Source organism: Orcinus orca, chromosome 18 (genome assembly GCF_937001465.1).
Source record: "Orcinus orca chromosome 18, mOrcOrc1.1, whole genome shotgun sequence".
Taxonomy (NCBI): domain Eukaryota; kingdom Metazoa; phylum Chordata; class Mammalia; order Artiodactyla; family Delphinidae; genus Orcinus; species Orcinus orca.
The window spans coordinates 63,959,679-63,982,917 of record NC_064576.1 but is presented as its reverse complement, the minus strand read 5'-3'; the positions used below and the strand labels follow the sequence as shown (position 1 = coordinate 63,982,917).

Sequence of the window (23,239 nt, the reverse complement as noted above, 5' to 3'; positions counted from 1 at the left end):
CCCATTGTAAAAAAAAAATCTGGGTTCCTTAAGCTCAGGGCTCCTCCCCTGTAATGCAAACCTCTGTGTGTGCAGGTGTCCCCTGTCCCTCTTTGTGTTTCATGGGAGCATTGAGTCTCGGGGGAACAAGGAAATGCTGATATTCTTACTACCGCTACTGCTGTGAGTCATAAAGTCCTCTGTCTCTGATTTAGGCATCTCATGTCTTCTGCCAGCGTCTGGCAGACTGTGACCGGCTGACTCCTTAGCTTGCAAGTAGGGTAAAATCTCAGACCTGACACAGTTCTTTGGTTTTTGTTTTTTTATAAATTTATTTATTTAATTTATTTGGCTGCATTGGATCTTCATTGCTGTGCGTGGGCTTTCTCTAGTTGCAGTCAGCAGGGGCTACTCTTCATTGCGGTGCGTGGGCTTCTCATTGCAGCGGCTTCTCTTGTTGCAGAGCACAGGCTCTAGGCGCGCAGGCTTCAGTAGTTGTGGCTCACGGGCTCTAGAGTGCAGGCTCAGTAGTTGTGGCTCACGGGCTTAGTTGCTCCGCGGAGTGTGAGATCTCCCCAGACCAGGGCTCCAACCCGTGTCCCCTGCAATGGCAGGCGGATTCTTAACCACTGCACCACCAGGGAAGCCCCCGACACAGTTTTGACAGTCACATTGATATGCATTGGAAAGGTATTGTGTGTGTGCGCGTGTGTGTGTGTGTGTGTGTGAGAGAGAGAGAGAGAGACCTTCCATGTAAATGAGTTGGTTTAGAATTTCTGATAAACTAGCAAAATAACTAAACATTTTTAAAAGGCTGTCTCCACCACTGTTACATTTTAAAGCTGGTGGTTATCCCCTAGATTGTAGATTCTTAACAGGAAAGAACTATGCCTTCATTTCTGAAGTCACAGCTCCTTGCTCTGTGCCTGACGCATAGTAGGTATTCAGTAAGTATTTGTGGAACCAAAGTTAAATAAAGCACACCACTATAGGGTGCTTTTATATTGCACAGTCTCTTTTAATAAGTTCATTTGATAATTATTAAGCTTTACTCTTGAAAAGGGGTGTTCCTAATATTTTGAGTATTAAATCATACAAATGTGCATTTTACTATAATTTTATCAAAACCTAGCTTTTCTTTAAAGGCTGGTTATCAAGTTGCTCTGCATTTTCTAATGTGTTCTGACTACATCCAGCCTCATGGAACAGAGCAGAGTTGGCGAGTTAAGGTATTTTACTTCTCCTCATTGGACAAAATGAGGTTGAAAATCATTTTCACCCTCTGTGATCCTATGGTACTGACCTCCTATCTTTCTCCCATGAATCTAAAGAGTATTAATATTCATTTCAAAGTCATTCTCTTTGTAAGTCACATTTTCTGGGATTCCTTTTCTCTCTTTAGGAAGGCACACCTGTCTCTGCCTGGAGATGGAAAAACGTAAACAAAAAAATAATTCACCAGGAGGGAAAAGCGGTGCAAGTCCTAAGCCTATGGTTATTTGTGCATCTGAGGCTGGGATTCTCTCTCACAGTCTATTCCAGACAGTTTATCTGGGCCCAGGTGGGTCAGGCGTTCTTTGGGTCTGGGGCCGGGATGGAGTGCAAAGCTGGAGCTGAAGATTGGGAACTCTCCTTATAAAGTTCCCATTACCATCCTTGGAATAGAGCAAGGATTACTTTACTCTAAACAACTAGTATTAAAAATATTGCTGTGAATGAAAAATTCAGTTTAATGGTTGAAAACATGAGGCTTAGTGTTGGGCAGATCTCCTGTCTGGCCTGGGAATGAAACCCGCGCCCCAGAGCTGAGTGGGGGTGAAATGTCATCATATCTGTCGTGGCCCCAGTGCTGTGACTGCCCTGTGGAGAAGGGTTCAGAAATCTTAATTATAGCAACTGCTATTTCACCTATTATTTGTATGCCAGGTAGGCAGGCCAGAAAGAAACACATTTGCCTTTCCGTTGGCATGGGGTAGGGTGGGAACGGGGCGGAGGGTTGGGTCCGGTGAGGAACTGGGGCAGAAAACGAAATAGCAGGTGTGAATAGATCTCCTGTTAGAGAAGGTTCTGGCGAAGGTGATGTCTCTGCATCCGAAGGTCCTGGGTTTTTTTCTGTGTTTTTATTTTTGTCACAGGTGCTTGGGAGACAATAACTCTCATAAAGATTCATCACTCCACAGGTGTTTTGAATCAGAAAATAATGAAGAACAGGACCCAGTTTCTGGCCTCAGAATCTCCTACAGTCCATTCAAAGGTCTTTCATAAACGGTATCTTAAATAGGGATCGGGGCACTAATTCTATTAGAACTGAATATTTCTCTTCTTAGAAAAGTGCGTTGTACCTTTTCTGGCTGAAATCTAACTTGAATGTGCTGCCGAACACTTTCTGCAACAAACTATGATGTAGAAAATCTGTCCCCAAATTCTGCGGAGGAACAAGGCATCACCTAGTGTGCAGAGACGGACTCGTCTGAACGAGGTTAATCTCCAGAGCTTGTTTAGTTCAAAATACTCTGTATTCGTTAATTCCTTGTCATTTGTGACACACAGAGAGAAAAAGCATGTGCACATCTGCGTGTGTGCATGTACCTGCGTGTGTGATACAGAAGAGGAAAACTGAAGGGGGAAACATGACCGAAGCTTGATGTTAAAAGGAACACTGAGTCAATGTTATTCTAGGCAGCACACACGCATTTCAACTTAGAAACTGGCAAGTTGGTTGTATTTTTCAGATGCGCAAAGTGCATACTTTCAGAATGATGGAAGACTATTTCAGCATGATATTTAATAAGTCTTTTATATTGATGACAAAATGCCAGGCTCGACCAGACTGAGCCGAGCTACCACCATTCGATCTGGGGCAACCACTTTCTCAAGGGACCAAGACACTCCCTGGTGAGCCAGACCGCACTCCGGGGCAGAGACGTTTTATTTATTTTGTGGATGAAACGATATGGCATACGCCACGGGTCTACTTGATTTTCTGCCTGGTTTCACTGCCGACTATCTGGACCAACTTCACTATTCCTCTGTCAAATAGCATCCCCAGCCAGCCAGCCCTCACAGCGCACGCCTGAGTCAGGAGCCAGCAACTCAGGTTTCAAAGTGACTTAGACAACTTACTGACGCCTTGGTCCCCAGTTTCCTATCTGTGAGACAGTTTTGCTTGCCCCGCTACATTTAAGAAGATGTGAGAGAGTTCTACAATGTCTCTGGGTCCATCTGAGCTCCTTCCAAGAATGACAACTGTTGGGGGCCGCTTTTAGGGTGGTTGCCTTCCCCAGACCACACTCCTCTGAGAACTGCCTCTCCCCGCAGCAGCCCTGGGCCCCAGCAGCTGGCTCGCTTGACGTGTTGCTGAGCTCCTGGCCAGAGTTAGTGGAACCAAAGGTGGACGAGAGGAGGTGCCCTCTAGGAAGCCGACCCTCAGAAATCTGGAAAGGGAACCTAGAACCTGGCTCATTTGGTTGGGAGCCGTGGCCGCTGAGCCTGCACGTCTGGAGCCTGTGCTCCGCAGCGGGAGAGGCCACAGAAGTGAGAGGCCCGCGTACCACACACACACACACACAAAATCCCTTCACTAAACAAAACAACACACATCAGCTTCCTGCTTGTTCCTCAGCATCCTTGTCTGTTAGGGTTAAGTCCATTTATTCAACATTAACGTGAAACTGAGCAGAACTTGAAAGCAGAGCCCAGAACTGAGCCATTAGCAGAGTTTTTATTTTTCTTAGCACGTTGAAAGATGACCCATCTCAAAGCATGTGCTGGGTTTTGACTCCTGTCCATACACAGGTGGACCCTGGCTCCATTCACCAGCTGCGGCCGCCCCACGTCACAGGTGAAATATGCATGTCGTTCACAGCACAGTTGGCCCATTCCAGATATACTGTCAAGGGCATCAAATGAGCCAGAAGAATTTGGGGCTGAGACCAGACGCCGTCCACCACCACTGTCCAGTGGTCCCTGGAGGTGTGAGAAGCCAAGTCATTTCTGTTCACAGAGAATCAGAGTGAATCATGACCATTTCTGTCAGCCTGAGGTTGAAAGTGAAACCCTATTCAACCATCAAGATTTGCTCAACGGGAGGTTGGTTACGGTGGGAAGCAGAGCACAGCATATACTCATAAGTAGTCCCAGACCTGTAGGTGGAGAGCTTTCCTTTCTGGTCCCTGGTTCAGCACATCATCAAAGAGTCTCTCTCTCTCTCTCCTTCATAGAAAAAGGGCCAGTACACTGTTTTAAACAGATCATTAGATGAAAAGTTGAAATACTGCTTTTAACCCCAGCTATGTGTCCTCGAGCAAATTATTGGCTTCTTTGAGTCTCAATTTCCTTGTCTTTATTTATTTTTCACTTTTTCTTCCTAGCTTTATTAAGATATAATTAACGTATAACATTGTGTAAGTTGAAAGTGTTATATTGCACTATGATTATCACCGAGTGTGAGCTAACACCTCAATCATGTCACATAATTACCATTTCTTATTTTTTTAAGGGGCATTAGACTATATCACCTCCAAGTTTCCTTCCAGGTGTAAAGATGAGCGGCTCTTCTCCTTATAGCAGAAACTCTTTGGAGTAGGGGTCGTAATTTCAACTCCTGTGGCCCCTCCCCATTGCCCCCTCCACAGTGACGGTCTTTTCTAAAGGGGGGGTGAATGTGTCATGAAAGGCTTCCTCTAAAATGCACACACTTAGGCGTCACAAACCTCAACCATTAAGCTACAAACCACCCCAACGATAAAGGCCCCTTTCCGCCGAGTAACTTCATCACAACAAGAGATTACTATCAAAAGGATGTTTGATCCTGCAACTTCCCAAGAGAGATAAGGCTTCTAAATTGATATCTATGAACTCTGTCTTTCTGCAGAGGCAGACAGCTACTCATATTTCCCCACAGAAGAAGTGGGGTTAGCAGGAAAATAAGAGTGTGTTTCAACTCCTTTTCAGTGGAATTTATGGGTAAACCGAGGGGATTCACCTTGCGTTTTTTTTTTAATTTTTATTGGGGCAGAGTTGATTTACAATGTTGTGTTAGTTTCAGGTGTACAGCAAAGTGAATCAGTTATAAATATACATATATCCACTCTTTTTTAGATTCTTTTCCCATATAGGTCATCACAGAGTATTGAGTAGAGTTCCCTGCGCTATGCAGTAGGTCCTTACTAGTTCTCCATTTTATATATAGTGGTGTGTGTATGTCAGTCCCAATCTTCCAATTTATCCCTCCCGCCTGCCTTAACCCTGGTAATCATGTTTGTTTTCTACATCTGTGACTCTACTTCTGTTTTGTAGATAAGTTCGTCTGCACCCTTTTTTTAGATCCCGAGGCCAGACTCTGACTGAGGATGTCCTGATATCTGGGCATATCCACCCTACAGCACAGCCACAGAGAGGGTAGTTCACCTCCCCGGCCTCCCGGTCTGTTCTTCTGCTGACTCCTGCCTTGTGGGTCACACGAGGGTGCTAGCAGAGGGCACTCTTGTGAGAAAAAGTGCCAGGAACTGTGCCTCCTCTAGAAATGTCACCAAGACTCCGTTATGGAACAAGAATGAGACATCCCATCGACTTCCAGGCATTTAGGTTCTGCGGGCTGGCGTGCGTGGGGTGTTTGCTTGCTCTGTGCCGCCAACGCCCTTGCTGACTTTTGCAGCCACGTGAGGCTGAGCTATTATCAACGGTGCAACAGGAATAGGGCTCCTTGTTTGATGCAAAAACATTTGGCCAAAAATGCCTACATCTTGGAGGATCCATGAAACTTTAAAGATAAGAAAAACCCAGTGTCTGAAATCAGAGACAGCTCTCTGGAAAACTGAGTGTGTAAGATGGTCAAATGGGACATAAACGCCAGTGATGTGTGCAGACCACACCATGTCTGCTCATTCTGTGACCTGATGAGTGTTATTTTGAACTGAAGTGACTTTGTATAAGCATGGATATTTTCCCTTTTTTCTTCTATTTTTTTAAGAAGGAAGAAAATAAATTAAACCCAGTAGTAGCCAATGAGTAAATATGTCATCTATTGTTAAAATTTATCTATAGCCGTACCCACAGAAAAATTCATGTAAGAGTGTAACTTCATAATTAATTTTAATATGTACTTTTGGATCATTTCTTTTATAATTTTCATCACAGTGATTTTTTTTATAGAAAAGTAACATTTTTATGGCAGTCTCTGATGTCTCTATTCCCCATAGAGAACAGACACACTTGTCTCCGACTGTTAAACTTCCTTTTACTGAGTCGGTGATCACTCTGCATTGTCAATCACTGCTTGTATGTACATCTCCTTCAACAGACCGTGGAGTCCTTGAAATAAAGGGACATCCCTCCCTTAGGCTTAAAATACTTAGCAATTGGTACATATGAGATATATAATAAAGAATTATTACATAAATAAGTAAATTTACCATTACAGAACCATGTTACATAATGCAAAAAAAATCTCTCTCTCTCTCTCTCTCTCTCTCTCTCTCTCTCTATATATATATATATATATATATAATGAAGTCTCAAGTCTAATGGGCCAAAACAAAAACAGAAAAGGAAAAAACTAACTTCATTTGTAACATTCCTTTTTATCTGATGTCAATTTTTTTCTCCAATAAGCCATCGATAGGTAAAAGGCAAATGTTAAATCCCCATTGCTAGCAATGCATCATACAGAAGCAACACCATCCAAACAAAAACACATTCTTGGTCAACTTGAGTTTTCTCTCAAATATATATAAATTGAGATCCAATAAAAGGAATTTAATTCCTGTCCAGAGTAATTCAGGGAATCTTTTCTGGAGGAGATCTCTGTCAAGATGAAATAATGCAGTCTGCTTGAGCTGAGTCCAAGTATTTTAGAATGTGTTGCCCTCACCATTTTTGAAAGTCCAAAATAGAGGATCTAAAAAAAAAAATCCACAACTTTTTTTTTTCTCTGAATGGAACATTCCATTTCAGTGCAATTCATCAATTTTTTCCACCTTGCTCTTATTACTGTTTTTTTACCAGATGCCCATTTCTTTCTGTTATTTCTTTCCATGCCCATGCATCCACGCCTGGTAACCTGAGGTTTATTTCTTTTTATTTTTTAATTGAAGTATAGTTGATTTACAATGTCATGTTAATTACTGCTGTACAGCAAAGTGATTCAGTTATACATATACATATATATATATATATATACACTTCTTAATATCTATTCTTTTCCATTATGGTTTATCATAGGATATTGAATATAGTTTTCTGTGCTATGCAGTAGGTCCTTGTTGTTTACCCATTATATATGTAAAGGCTTACACCTGCTAACCCCAACCTCCCACGTCACTCCTCCCCCCAACCTCCTCCTCCTCGGCAACTACCAGTCCCAGGTTTATTTTGGTGGAGCGTTCTGGCTGTGGCCAGGGTCAGAGGAAAAAAGTCTTCACTTGCAAGTTTTAAAATGCTGTTTTATGGACCATATCGAGGATTGGTTTTCTTTCTCAAAATCTTTCTAAGAGAAAAAACGTACACCATTTAGGGAGCTTCGTACTGGGAACAGTCTGCATCCTGGGCTGTATTGTCTCTTCACTCTTAGGGGGCAAAGCAGGCACTGTGCTTCCCACAATCACATGATTAAGATGACCCCATTTTTGTCCTCTGCTCCAAGGTCCCTGGACTAGGAAAGAGCCTGGTGGCCTGTACAGCAAGACAAAACATGGCAGTTGGATCCTATCCTGTATCTAGAGAAGAGCTTCAGGGAAGATGGTCTGCGTAGCTCTGCATCACGCTTCACTGGAGCACAGCTCACCAGAAGCAAAGCACTAGCAAGTGACATTGTCCGGGACCCTTACCTTGAACTTTTTTCTACCGGAAAAAGGGGGATAGACTGGGGAGGGGAGGGGATGGAAGATTCTTCCCTCCGTGTCTGACTTGAACATCATCCATTTATACCTCCTGTATCCCAGCATTAGTTAATGGAAGTAGGATGTGAGAAAGTAAAATGAGAACACAGACAGTCAGACAATAGAATCTCAGCCCAGGAAAGGACTTTAAAGCATTTCTGTTCTACCCGGTTACCTGCCGTTGAAATTCCTCTATAACATCTCTGCCAAGCAGTTACCTGGTGTTTAGTTAGACAGTGAATAAGACAATCCACTCAGAGTATGGCTATCACCGTCCTCAGAAGGATGCACTGTTCTCAGGGGGACCCTGTCACCTCTTGGAGATCTAGATGTTTTGGCCATAGGTGTGACTTTTCTGACCTCAGGCATTTTGTGTTGATCTGGTTAGATCGTTGGTCAGAATGCAGGGTCACAGCTTCCATCGTTAGGTCTCATGACACTAGGAGGCTTATTTGTTTATTTTGCAAGGAGAGCCCAAGAGGAGATGAAAAAACTCCCAAATGTTCTGCAAGCCCTTTTGCTTCCCAAACATGGTAGCCAGCACTTCCACTGGCTCTGTTTAACGTTTCTTTCCCTTTGCTGTGTGTGACCATGCCTAGCCACCCAAGGAACGGCCTGCTATATGCTCTGACCTGTGCTCTGATCTTTCCTGAGGGATAGTTTATCGCACCAGACATCTCGGCAGTCTGGTTCAGGCCACAGATTCGGACCCCTGGATTTCCCTTCCGGATGCTAATTTTGCCGTCACACCTCAAGGACACCACTACCCATTCAAGCCCCATTGCTTCCTCTTCCTTTTGTTTATTTTCAGTCATAGAGTTTGCCAGTATGATAGTAAAATACGACCATATTCATGTATTCTTTACTTCTAAAGAATTGAATGAAAATAAAGTGAGCCATTGCCTTCTTCTAAGGAGCTGAGGACCTTTCGGTCAATAACCATTACTAAGCTCTCATTATATGCCAGAAGTCAACTTGATATTTTTTTCTAATCCCATCATTGTTTTGAAATACATATTTTGAAATTGACCCTGAAATTGACAGATCTTTTAATCTTTTTTTTTCTTTTTTTTTTGGCGATACGCGGGCCTCTCACTGCTGTGGCCTCTCCCGTTGCGGAGCACAGGCTCCGGACGCGTAGGCTCAGCGGCCATGGCTCACGGGCCCAGCCGCTCCGCGGCATGCGGGATCTTCCCGGACCAGGGCACGAACCCGTGTCCCCTGCATCGGCAGGCGGACTCTCAACCACTGCGCCACCAGGGAAGCCCCTTTTTATCTTTTTAAACATCATTTTAATGGTGTGGCTCTTCTGCTTCCTCCCATCACAATCCTTCTTGCATTTTCTGCTCCAAGAGGTGGAGAAGTAGAGTTCTGTTCTACACCAAGGAGACAGTTGGCACTCAATGAATAAAAGAGATCGTAGACCAGGGGAACACTCAGAAAATATAATTATTAAAGCAGAGATGTATGGTAGGGCTTTCAGCAACAGAGCTGCTTGAAACTCCTTCAGAAAGAAGAGCTAGAATTCCTTATCTTCCTTTTATTTTAGCATCCAGACTTCCCCTCCTGGCTCCGAAAAACCAGCTTAAGCTCCTTTCTGCTCCATAGCTTGTCCGTGACTAATCATAGTATAAACGTTCCTCTCCAGCTATAAGTAACCCTGGAGATGCCAAAACTCAGAGAAGCATTAAATCACATGGAACGTTCGTATCAGTAGAACGCAGGTCCTCTAATGATCACTACCTGCTATAACAGTACGATTCAAGGATCCACCTGGAAACAGACCCCCTTATCATTTGCTGACAAAGAAGGCTAAGAAGTGCTTCTTAGCTGGAAAGACATTCAACTTATATTGTACCACTCTTGTTTTCTCCTCCCACATGGGCCGTGTACCCTGAAGGAAATACTTCTTAGATGTGTTCGGAGGTTCTGTCCATTCTTCAACCCTGAGGTGACAGTGGCAGATGGCTACCGCCCTTCTCTTAGGCACCATGATACCTAAATTACCACGTAACGATGGGACCCATTCTGATGTCAGAAGCTAATGTCCTGTGAGGCGAATGGGCTGCTTCTCAGAAGACCTGGAATAAATGAGGGGCAGTGGAAGTGGTCCCCCCACCGAGTGCAAGTAGTAAGCAGGTACATGGTGTGCAGAGAATTTAAAAGCAATGATAAGATCAACTATCGTGTGTGTGTGTGTGTGTGTGTGTGTGTGCGCGTGTGTGTGTGTGTGCGTGCCTGTGTTTGTATCTTTGGCTCCCAGAAGCCCCACTGAGAGTGATTTGTTTTGAATATCGATGCCTGTTCTGGTTGAGACTTTCTTTCCCTCTTAAAGGTTTCAGCAGAAGCTGTGAAAAGGTACAGATCAGAGCATATAACATTCCCTAAGGGACTTCTCGGAGGCTCACACTTCATGTGCCAGACTCCCTCGTTTCAGGATAAGTATTTGACATGCTTTGTTACCTGATTAAACCTGCATGTTTTTCCTTCTGGCTTATTACTGTCTGAGGCACTGTGTTGTGAAATGAAAATTACTGGCATTTGCCTGCCAAATGCAGTGATTCAGAGAATTGTGAATTAGGATTCTTTAATTACAGAGATCTGTGCCTGATAGGTTAATTTCAAAAGCAAAGTTAACCACATGTGTTCTATTTATTTTCAAACTAATTCTATTGAATTACATTTCATTTAAAAGGCCTTCTTGGTCTCCTTTTAATAAACAAAGAACAAAAGACAAATGCTTTGTTAAGATTCAATCTCATTTCACCTGGGCTACAGAATGAAGAGGAAAATTACATTCTCATGAAATAGAATTCAAACACCAGTGATTTTTATGAGATGTTGCTTTAATAGTACTATTATTTGGTATTATTATTCTGAACTATTTTTATATTGAATTATTTGAGAATAAATAAAACAAGGTGATTTATGGGGGGAAGATAGAAGGTTCTGCTTTAAGCTCACATTGTTTTCTCTATTTCCCATTGATGTTTAGATTTTCAAGAAATCACTATAAATGGTATCTAATTTTTATAGACCATTTTGTTATTGTTAATAGATATTAATTTGAAACAACAGTAACAATTATTGCTACACAGTCTATGAAGGCAGCTTCTTTATTTTTATTTTTTTAATTAATTAATTTATTTATTCTTGGTTGCGTTGGGTCTTCGTTGCTGCGTGCGGACTTTCTCTAGTTGCAGTGAGCGGGGGCTACTCTTCCTTGCGTTGCCCGGGCTTTCTCATGGCTGTGGCTTCTCTTGTTGCGGAGCACAGGCTCTAGGCGTGCGGGCTTCAGTAGTTGTGGCGCACGGGCTTAGTTGTTCCACGGCATGTGGGATCTTCCCGGACCAGGGTTCAAACCCTTGTCTCCTGCTCTGGCAGGCGGATTCTTAACCACTGCGCCACCAGGGAAGCCCCAAAGACATTTACTTTTAAAGGATATATCCATTATAGTTATTTTAAGTTTTTCTTCCTTTATTAAAAGCAAGGTGTGCACATAATAGTAATTTGCAAAAGATCCAGACAGTAGAGCCCCAAATAAGAAGTTTGTCTCCCACCAACCCCGTTACCCAGAATCACAGACTGTTAACAGTTTCAGAATTTATTTCCTCTAGAGCTGGTTTTATATTTTATAGGAGATGCCTCTATTCTTTTCAAGAACTTTTTTTTTTTTTAGCATATGCCCCTCTGTTACATTAACCTCCAATTTCCTAGGCTCCTCCCCAGAAGCAAAGCATCTTGGGTGCCTCTTACGCATGCTCCTGGATATTATATTATCTAGGTAATTATCTAAATGACTCTCAAGTGGAAGATAGTTTCAAAATGCTAACAACTTCTGCATTTAAATAAAATGTGAATATAAGCATGAACATGCTGTAGGTAAAGCACAGGTTGTTTCTCCTTTTATATAATCCTTCAGGATGTCATTCCCTTGGAAAACTCTTCAGAAATGGTGTCCCCCTCATTGCCTCTGTCCAGGGACCTCACTGTCCTTCACACACGGTGCATACATTCCTCATCCCCAGATTATTTACACTTACAGGGAGATGCAACTGCTATGCCCATGGTTTTCCAACTGGGTAGGAAAACCTTGCTTTGTTTGGGGGCTCCTTGTGACTCTATTCTTTGATTCTGTGCCATGACACGCTTTGCAGGTAAACTCACCTCATACCACCAAGAGCTTGTAGTATTAAATTGATCTCACTTCTTAGGTTGGCATCCAAGATAAACTCTCCCTATACCAAATTCTAACCATTAAAATAAAGCTCAAATGTTTGGAGGGTAGTTTTAAAACTGTAACATTATTTCTTTAAAATGACCACAACACAACAAACTTTTCTGGCCTTTCACACACCTTGAATTTTGGTAACTCTTCCCAAAGCTAAATGGGAAAAAATTAAAGGCCAATATATTAGTTTATATTTACTTTTAAAACAATTATTTTATGTTTCTATTACTGATTTATAACCAGTTGATAAGAACTTCCATCTTTCTGTTGCCCTCCTGGCTGTTTTTAAGGCACTGAGGTTCTACTGTGCTAAGCCTTCTAAGAAGATGTGTTGGGACCCAGTTCTTGATTTAACATAAATTCTGAGATTCCCTGCTGTTCCCTGTGAATCTTTGAGTGGATCGAGGAAAATGAGAGAAACATAATTCTAAAACAGTATAGCATGACGCTACTAACTTTCTGTGGTTTTACTTCTTTTATGTTCCCTTTAAAAACAAGGTATAGGGTCTTCCCTGGTGGCACAGTGGCTAAGAATCCACCTGCCGATGCAGCGGACACGGGTTCGAGCCCTGGTCTGGGAAGATCCCACACGCCGCAGAGTAACTAAGCCCGTGCGCCACAACTACTGAGCCTGTGCTCTAGAGCCCGTGAGCCACAACTACGGAAGCCCATGCGCCTAGAGCCCGTGCTCCACAACAAGAGAAGCCACTGCCATGAGAAGCCCGGGCACCACAATGAAGAGTAGCCCCCGCTCACCGCAAGTAGAGAACGCCTGCGCGCAGCAACAAAGACCCAACACAGCCAATAAATAAATAAATAAATGAAAATAAAAAGTAAAAACAAGATATAATGAAAAACAACAGATTTTTTTCAAAAATTGTTTTGTGATACCACCAGCCCTGCAGCCGCTCATGCAGGCACCCAGCCTTGCTCAGTAGCTGATTAGTCCTCACTTCATGAGGCAGGGTCTGGCAGCCAGTTGGGCTGGGGGCCAAACCCACCCACCAGGACACTCAGAGTAGTTGGTTGCCCCACAACAGAAGGGCCCACTCAGCCCACGTAGGGGCACCCCTAGGGCGTAGAGTTCTGGTATCCAAAGGGGACTATGCTAGGCCTACATCTCCTACATTGGCCACTTTTCCAAGATCCAGAAACGTAATAGGCAAGATATAGAAGCAAGCTAAGTGTCCATCAACTTAAGTGTCCAGATGAATGGATAAAGAAGATGTACAATGGAATATTACTCAGCCATAAAAAAGGAATGAAACCTTGCCATTTGCAACAACATGGATGCATCTAGAGAGTATTACGCTAAGTGAAGTAAGTCAGACAGAGGAAGACAAATACAGCATGATCTCACTTGTATGAGGAATCTAAAAAACAAACAAACAAAACACAATGAGAACAGACTCATAGACACATAGAATAAATGGTTGCCAGAAGGGAGGGGAGTGGAGGTGGGGGAATAGGTGTAGAAGATTAAGAGGTATAACCTCTAGTTATATAATGAAAAGTCACAGGGATAAAGTACACAGCATATGGTTAATAATTATTGTGACAACTTTGTATGAGGACAGATGGTTACTAGACTTACCATAGTGATAATTTCATAATGTATGCCAATGTCAAATCACTATGTAATACACCTGAAACGAACATATTAGTTATATTTCAATTTCAACTATAGTTCAATATTTGAAAATGGCTTCCACTCCTTTGCGATCTATTCACCCCCCCATTTTAATAGCCATGTTGGATGGGTTGCATGAATGAGTTCATTGTAAGGGTGGATATCGGCTCATTAATGCTGTTTAAAAATATTCACGTACAACTTCCTCAGTTAATGGTTTCAAACATTTAAATTCGTTCGTTGGAAAATAAATAAAAAATGGAAAATCTGTGCTTTTTTGCATGTCAGACTCTGTTCTGGGCACCAAGAAGACAGACTCCCAGAGCCACAATCCTCAACAGGAAGAGTCACAGCCTGCTGGGTGAGGCAGGTCACAGACCACCAGCCCAACGTCACGATGGCTCTTGGAATAAGAGTGAGGAGACACGAACTCTGCCTGGGATCCTGGAGAAGCTTCCACAGAGGAAATGATGGTTATCCTGCGTTATAACGAAAGACGGAGACTTTGGAGGTGAGGATGGATGTTCACGCTGAGGGAGCTGAGGGTACAGACGTCGCTTTGGTGAGTGGTCTGGTGAGGCTGGAGCGGAGAGGGAAAGGGCGAGGTCGCTGATACACCAGGCTAATGATGCCTCGTGGGTGCTAAGGGCTCACTGGAGATTTTGCAGTAGGGGAGTCAGAGCCGGCCCTCTCCCTGCTTAGGGCCAAATCAAGGAAACAGCCTGTTACTAACCTCTGCACCCCCCTGAGTGCAGCAGGCACCCCAGGGGGAGTCCGGACAGGAGTGTGACGGTGTTTCTCAAATCAACAGGATGTATTTGTAGGAGAGATACCAAAATAACTCTTTCCACCCTGTCCCCGTCCCCCCAGCCCTGTCCCTCCGACAGATCCCAGCTTAGTCACAGTTATTTTCCCCAGAGCAATCCCTCCTCCTAGAACTGGGAGAGGAGGTATTCCCAGACCCTTGCTGGGAGGCTTACTGACGTCTAACCACAAAGCTGTGCAGAGCAGACAGCCCTTGAATGAGAAGGCTGCTTCCCCAGCCCACGGGCATAGCAGGAGGACGACTCTAGCCCAGACGGCCTGCGGAAGTCAGAGCAGACCTCTTAGAAAGCGGTGCTTCTTTGCTACCTCCATGCTTTACATTTTTCTCTTTGTGGAAGTTCTGTTCCTGCCCGAAGTTACTTGCAGAAGAGCAAAAGGATCTGTACAAAGATTTATGTTACAGAGGTTTTCATTGCCACTTGATGAATTTTGGCGAAACATGGAAAACAACCCTAAATTTCTAACAATGAGGAGCTGGTTAAATCAACTATGGTATATCCATGCAATGTTATACCACGTGGCCATTTTAAATGGCAGAGGAAAGAATATATAATGAGATGGTACAATGGTCTTGATTTCTAAATGCTAGAATTACGCGTGATTTCTTCTTTCGGCTTATATGCATCTACTAAATTTTCGGTAATGCATGTACACATTTTAATTAAAAGGAATGCTATTTTTGAAATCAACAGTCATTTTTTCTTTATTTTGAGGTCCAAACACTCTGGGATTCAATACCAATTTAAGGCACTATAAATATAGCAAATGCTTAAACCGGATCTTCATGTATAATTTACTGAAGGAGTCAAGTGTACATTTCGGAACAATTCAAAGCTCTAATTTGGACTGTGGTCCTGGGGACATGGTAAATCCTCAAGAGTAAAATTTAAGATGTTTCATCATCCATCCAAACCCCTTGACACACAGATTTTCTTTACGCAAGGTTGTTCAGACACCATATTTTTTGTTATTGAACGTGTAATTTGACGAATTGTTTTCTCTGTCTCAACTCTGGGATTTAATAGTTACAAATAGGACCTTAAAAGGTAGACATTCTTTACCTCCCCACATAATTATTACTTACTGTTTATCACTCCCGCTCACTGGTCCTACCAACCGCTGTCCCCAGCAGGCGTACGCAAGTGTAACAGTTCTGTCCCAGTTGCCATTCTGAAAATAAATTTAATTGTGGATCAGCAATATGGAATATAATTTATATACATGTAGTTGAAAGGGGCCTTTATAGAATTTCTATTTATTGCTTTTATAAGCTCAAGCAAAATAATGTTTTTCTCAGGTTTTTTTTTTGCGGTACGCAGGCCTCTCACTGCTGTGGCCTCTCCCGTTGCGGAGCACAGGCTCTGGATGCGCAGGCTCAGCGACCATGGCTCACGGGCCCAGCCGCTCCGCGGCATGTGGGATCTTCCCGGACCGGGGCACGAACCCGCGTCCCCTGCCTCGGCAGGCGGACTCTCAACCACTGCGCCACCAGGGGAGCTCTTTTCTCAGTTTTGCCATGAATGCTCCTCTTCTGGATTTTGATGGAGAGTCTTCCTCGCATCTCTGGCGAGTGATTCCCAAGTAAGCAGAATTCTAGGTGACTGATGGTTTCTCTGGAAACGGGAATATACCTCTCGTGCTTTCACCCACTTTTAAATTTTACGCCTTTTGTCTTCTTTTTTCTTCTTCCATACCTCCTGTGTAAGTTTTCCTTTTCTTTTCCCCTGGGCTGACAGTTTTCGCCAGTGGAGCACACAGGCTTTTGCTTAATGTTCTGGGGGTAATTCGGGACTGCAAATTGCTATGATTTTCATAGACTCTCACTCTATAAAAATCCCTGTATGAATGTATAAATCTAAAAGAGAGTTTGTGGAGAAACAGGAAAAAGGCACAAGCCCTGAACTTCAGGTACCGTTTCTACATAAGGAAGAAAACAAGGAAAATGAAACAGCAAAGCCAATGGAAGGACCAGGAGAGTATGTTCTTCTAAGACCTCACATAGAAATGTCATCCCCAGATGCCCACAGAGACTTTAACTATTTTCCCTTAATTTTGGAAGGGCAGGCTTAAAAGTGTTTTAATATTAGAAGTGTCAGAATAAGCTTCATGAAAACATTCTTTCTTATTGGAAAGGGAACATTAATTTCAGATTAGCAATTTAAACAATTTTTTTATCACTTTAATTTCGGAGCTGTCAGAAGAGAAGCTTCATAAATATTCTTTCTTGTTCGGAAGGGGCATTCTTATAAAATGGAAACTCTGGGGTGGCCCAACTGAATATGCCCTGTAGAGAAACTATAGAAAATGTTAAAATAATGAGATCTTACCTTCCAAGTGCCCAGGGAGTGGGACCCAGGGAGGCAGTTTGGAAGAAGTGTTAACATTTAAAAACCACCTGGGTTCCATATAATACGAGGGAGTAGCAGTCCAGCCGAGCTAATGGTACTTTTGAAAAGTGTTTTAGGGGCTTCCCTGGTGGCGCAGTGGTTGGGAGTCCGCCTGCCGATGCAGGGGACACGGGTTCGCGCCCCGGTCCAGGAAGATCCCACATGCCGTGGAGCGGCTGGGCCCATGAGCTATCCATGGTCGCTGAGCCTGCGCGTCCGGAGCCTGTGCTCCGCAACAGGAGAGGCCACAACAGTGAGAGGCCCGCGTACCACAAAAAAAAAAAAAAAAAAAAAAAAAGTAAAGTGTTTTACTTACTCTGCGGGGAGCTCAGACATAAGGAAAATCTGGCTCGGCTGTTTGTGGTTTTAGAGCGGCCATATTCAAGAAAGCCAAAGTGAAATATAGGCATTATATAAAAATCCCCTTTACATATCAATGTGCTGTATGGAGTCCTAATTGCAGATAGGGAAACTGAGGTCTCTGAGAATAGATTTGAACTTGCCCAAAGACATAGCAAAGCAGTCATTTAAAAGAAAACTTCTAAGTCAGACAAAGACAAGAATTAGACAACTGCTAAGTCAGACAAAGATTCTATGTGGAATCTAAAAAGTTAAATATGGGGAATTCCCTGGCAGTTCAGTGGTTAGGACTCCGTGCTTTCACTGCTGAGGGTCCGGGTTCAATCCGTGATTGGGGAACTAAGATCCCGCAAGCTGCGTGGCGTGCCAAAAAAATAAAAACAAAACAAAATAAAATAAAAAGTTAAATAGGTAAAAAACAGAGAGTAAAATGGTGGTTACCGGGGGATGGTGTGGGAGGGATAAGGATTATGGTGTTTAAGGGTAATAATTTGTAACAAGTAGTAAATAAGCCGTAGAGATCTAATGCACAGCATAAAGAATAGAGACAATAATATTGTCTTATAATTATGTAATGTGATAACTCTCACTATTTTGGCAATCATATTACAATATGTAAATATATCAAAGTAACACAATGTGCACCCTAAACTTACATAATATTATATGTCAAATTTATTCAATAAAAAAAATTTCATACAAATGTGATACATTTAAAAAAACTTGAAGGTGTTTCCAATTTTGTTCACATGCTCTGAATGTCTGTTAATTCCTTAACTCCAAATATTTGGATAACTTGACTTTATTTGAACAGCACTTTAAAATTTAATACACAGCCCCCTTTTCAGCATTATAAAATTTTGTCTCCAGAAATAAATGTAGTCTTGAAAATTCCCCATCACATATACTCTCCCACAAAAGTGTAAGAAGCACATCTTTTTCCCTAATTCCTGGCCCAGATTCAGGCTGTAAACATTTCCAAACACCTGCGTGCGTATCAGCAGGCTCCACATCTGCTAAAGGGCCTGTACGTGGATCCGAGACCCGCTTCAGGCGTCATACAACCTTTCCAAAAAGATCTTGCCTTTTTCTTTTCAGGAATGATTAGGAAAAGCTTGTGTGATAAGCTTGATCGCTTATCACAAGAAAGAAGGCATTGGCTGGCCCAGCTTAGTGGGAGGGAAGAGAAAAGGGAAAGTGATTTTGGAACCATGTGTAAGCATGGACTGATCTCACGGAATCTGATCAGGGATAGGGTTCCATTAGACCTTCTCATGAGGGAAGCAAAACTCCAAAGAGAACTGGAGCTGGAGGTCCAAAGTTAGTGATATTTGAAAAGACCCGACTCTTCACTTTTAATAGTGTGATATTTACATGGTTCATGAAGACTCTTGGACATGCTTGGAGTTCCATGAATATGTAATGTTGTTTTGAATATTACTCCTATTCAAGTGGGTCCTTTTTAAACATCATACAAACACTGTCGTTTTCTCGGGGCTTGATGCTACTGGTTGACCATCGGTAGGACCTCTACACTAAATTTCCTCTCCAGGAATAGTGACAAATGCATGTGAATCCTTTGTTCTCTTTTGTTTGGCCCACTTATCACCAATGGCTTGTATTTGCAAGAACGACTTGTGTACTCTTAAGTCAGACCTTATGAGGCGTATGACCTTGGACAAAGTCACTTAACTTTCCCAAATTTTGGCTTCCTCATTTGTAACGTAAGAGTAATTAATCATAGAGCCTACCTCAAAGATTTCTTCTACATATCATGCAACATAATGCAATGTAAAGCATTTAACCCAGTTCTGGCACCAAGTAAGGATTTAATTTTTCTAAAGAAAGTAGCAACTAACATTTATTAAGTGCTTATTATTTGTCAGGCAAGGTTCTAATCACTTGATAGGTATTAACTCATTTAATACTATTATTACCTCATTTTACAGATGAGGGAGTTGAGCCACTTATTTGTCAGAAATTTAAAAGATCAATAAGTAATACTGCTTACTTCTTTTCCCAGGTTGGAAAAAAAAATTGAGAGAGAGACACACAGGAATAGGTCGATGAAGCTCTAAGTATTACTTTTATTATTAATACAGTCAGTCAGAGGAAATGTCTTCAGATCTGCAGCCTTGCTAGTACTTTTTTTCCCAGAAGACAATTTACCCTCCCACCTATGGACATCACTGGACAATTGCTGGACTGCAGGTTATTTCCTGCAGAGAAGAGAGCAGATCACAAGGCTTCCTCTCAGCAGGAAGTGAGATCTGAATAAAGAGAAGGAAAAACCGAGTTGAGCATGTCTTGTTTCTTCCCTCAACTCCTCTGTCAGGTAATCCCTTCTCCTGTCAGGAGGAATAAATGAGAGGATCCAGCCATTAGGCTAAGAAAACTCCCACAACATTAAAAATGGAAGTTAGGGTCTAAGAGGCTCTCCAAATATCATCACCATCATCATGACTGTATTTATTAAGATTCAATTTCTTAAATAGATAGTAGACTCCTCAGAGTTTTTAAAATTTCTGTTTCTATCAATTTGGGCAAGTTGTGTCTTTCTAAGAGTTCATCTATTTCACATACATTTTCAACTTTGTTGGCATAAAGATGTTTCTATAACCTCATTATCTTTTTAATGTCTGTCAGATCATAGCAAAACTCCCTTATTTACTTCCTGATAAGAATAACTTATGCCCTCTCTTAGTTCTGCTTGATCAGTCTTGCTAGAGATTTATACATCTTCTTGGACTTTTTGAAATTTATTTTTAAGATATTAGCTTTGTTGAATCTAATGTATAGTGTATATTTGCCTTCCAATTCACTGATTTTTGTTCTTATCTTTATTATTTCCTTCCTTCTACTTTATTTGGCTTTAACAGATCTAGCTTTCTGGGCTGGATACTTAGGTCATTGAATCTTCAGCCTTTCTTTTCTAATCCATGCACTTAAAAGTATAAATGTCTCTCTAACAGTGGCTTCAGCAGCATACTACAAGGTTTGATATACAGTATTCTCATTATCATTAAGTTCCAAATATTTTCTAATTTCCATTTTCTAGTCCCATTTATCTCATTTCTTTCTTTCATCTATTTCTACCATAATTTCAGTGTAGTCAAAGAACATGAAGTCTCTGGATGATTTCAATTGTTTGAAGTTTTTCAAGAGAGATTTACAGCGTAGCATATTGTCTATTTTGATCAATATTTTCTTCAGAGATTGGGTCAAGTTTGCTAATCATGACGCACAGATCTACTGTGTTTTATTGACTTTTTGTTAAAATCTCCATTTCTTATTGTGGCTTTGTCTATTATTCCTTTTAATTCTGTTGATTTTTCCTTATATATATTGGGGCTATATTACTAGAAACATATAAATCTAGAATTATTATATTCTTGATGAATTGACTATTTTATCTTCATGAAATGTTTTTCTTTTTCTAGTAATGCTTTTTTCCCTCAAACTCTACTCTTTTGCTATAACTACACCAATTTTCTTTTGGTTAACATTTGTATGAATATAAATATGTATTTTTTCATTTTTAGCTTTTCTAAATCCATATGTAGAAGCTGTATCTTGTGCCCCAGATATAGATATTCATAGGGCTATAGATATGGGTAATATACAGACATAAACATAGATCAATATCTGCAACCTTATCTATGTCTACATTTATGTCATTATTATGTCGATAATATTATATTATAATTTATAAATATAAAAATCTATTTAACAAACTAGTGTCACAACATACATGATATTCTGTAACCTGGTTTTCCTACTTAATATATATTATAGAAGTCTCTACCTATGGATGCCATGTTATTTTTTCAATATTTTATCATGAAAAGTTTCAGCTGAATAACAAAGTTAAAAGAACTTTATAGAACACTTGTATGTCCATCACCTAGACTCTACCACCAACAATTTACCAGCATTTTACTAAATTTGCTTTCTCACTTGTCTGTCCATCTATTCATCCATTAATCCACACCTACATCTATATCATCTATATCTATACCTGGAAAGTATATATACACTGTAAAAACTTTTTTATCTCCAGGTAGAATTGAATTATAGAGTTAAGAGGTATAGAATTTTTATTTTTATATTTTAATTATGTCTGTATCATTTAGGTATTAGAAAGTAAGCAGGAATAACTTTTGAAATAAAAAAATAAAGGAAGAGGTATTAAAAATAATAAAACAGATTCCCAGACCTGATCCTTAGATACTGTGTGTCAGGGGATCTGAAAACCAGCCTCTTTTCCACCAGCCAGTCCGGCCTCTCCCCATGTGTGTCCTGCAAGCATTTCTTGAGCATTTAGTAAGTGCCAGACATGGAAAGAAATCCATTCCTCGTGCTATTCCATTGACTGCTAACAACCACCACATGAATTAGGTACTATTATTAACTCCATTTGAAAAAGAAAAAAACAACAAGCACAGAAAAGGTCAATTTCCCTCCAAGTTGCACAGTGGTGGGTGGTGAATAGCAGAGCAGGATTAGAGACCAGAGTCTGACTCATTTTTAAATGAATCAACTCAAAGAAGACACAGAGTGTCCACTATGAGCCAGACAAGGGAAGCGGCAGACACCATGTATACAAAAGTGAACAAGATCTGGTCCCTGACCTGAAGAAGTCTTCAGTCTGTTGAGAACGACAGGGCATTTTGATACTGTCTGGCAAGGGCCCTGATGGGGTAATCACGGGGCATCTGGGGAGCACGTGTTAAGTGCACTTGACCCATTGGTGGGGGGGGGGGGGGGGTATTGTCTGGAAAGATCTTCTGGAAGAACTAATATCTAAAGCTGAGACCTGGAGATAAGGAGGCATTAAGTAGATCACAGAACTCTGCCAGATGCTTTAGGACATGGCACGAACCCAGGGCCAAGGGTGGGAAAAAGGCAGGGGTCCAGGGTCAAGAGAGATCCTGGCCCATTTTAGTTTTATGTCACAGCAGGAGTTGTATTTCTAAAACACAGATCTGATCGTGTCATTCTTCTATTAAGAGCCTCTAATGTTCCCTGCTCCCTACAGAGAAATACCCCAACTCCTTAGCAAACACGCAAGGCCCTTCATAACCGGCTCAGCTTACTTGCTCTATTTTTGCTCCTCCAGCCATGCTGAAATACCCAACTGCCTCCACCACATCCTAGCTCCTGCTTTTCCCTCTGCTGAGATACCCCTTCTCCCCTCTCTGCTCGGTGAATTTCTACCTATTTTTCAAAGTCCACTTAAAAGTCACTTCTCCCCTGGGCATCCAGATGAAATTAAATGTTTCTTCATTGTTCACATGATATCTTTCTCCATGCCTTAATGCGTAAATTATTATATTATTATTTTTGTGGCTGTGTTTATCTTATCTAATGGAAGCTGAGCTCCTTGACAGCTATGCACTTCTCTCCTCCAGGCCTAGTGGGTTGGCAGAACCTCGGTAGGTCACCGACAAATACCTGTGTAATTGAATCGATTTGAACTCTAATTTCGCCAATCGTTGATTCGATGTTTCTAACTTCACATTTTTCCTCTAAATTATAGTTAAAATTGTCAGTTTGTACGACCTCATTTTTAGTCCAAGAAGTCTGGCTCATTTAATTTCTTTATAAATAATGATTTATGAAAAGGTTAAGTGCGGTCAAGGTTAAGTTGCAAGCCTTGCTGCCGTGGAATAACCCCAGGAGAAACGATGAGAAGAGATTTGAAGGATAACAATTGAGCAGAAATCACATCTGCAGCTTTGATTCCTGGGCACTGGCACAGGAAGTGAAAGAACCCCCCTGAGGGTCCAGCTTTAGATTAAGAGATTATTCATGGCCAATCTGCCAACCGGAGTCTCAGGGAGTGGAGCCCAGGATTCTGTGCTTATTAACAATCCCCAATCCTTGCCCCCAAACATGCCCTCACTCAGTGCCTGCTCCCTCCCAGGTGATTCTTATGCAAAGTAAAGTT

General features: G+C 41.7%; 1 protein-coding gene across 10 annotated transcripts in view; it reads left to right on the top strand.

Annotated features, from left to right (window-relative positions):
* The window catches only part of COG6 (component of oligomeric golgi complex 6), a 285,884-nt gene extending 266,300 nt beyond the window's left edge, over positions 1-19,584 (top strand). For 4 of the 10 annotated variants that reach the window (XR_007473075.1, XR_007473067.1, XR_007473076.1 and 1 more), the window contains 3 exons: positions 6,180-6,258; positions 7,622-9,995; positions 10,192-14,281. The gene's annotated coding sequence lies outside the window, so the exon portion shown is untranslated. Of the gene's footprint in view, positions 1-6,179; positions 6,259-7,621; positions 9,996-10,191; positions 14,282-15,255; positions 15,731-19,312 lie in introns of those variants that run through there. The other 6 variants (XR_007473069.1, XR_007473071.1, XR_007473068.1 and 3 more) reach the window with 6 other exon arrangements.
* Positions 19,585-23,239: the final 3,655 nt, after the last annotated feature.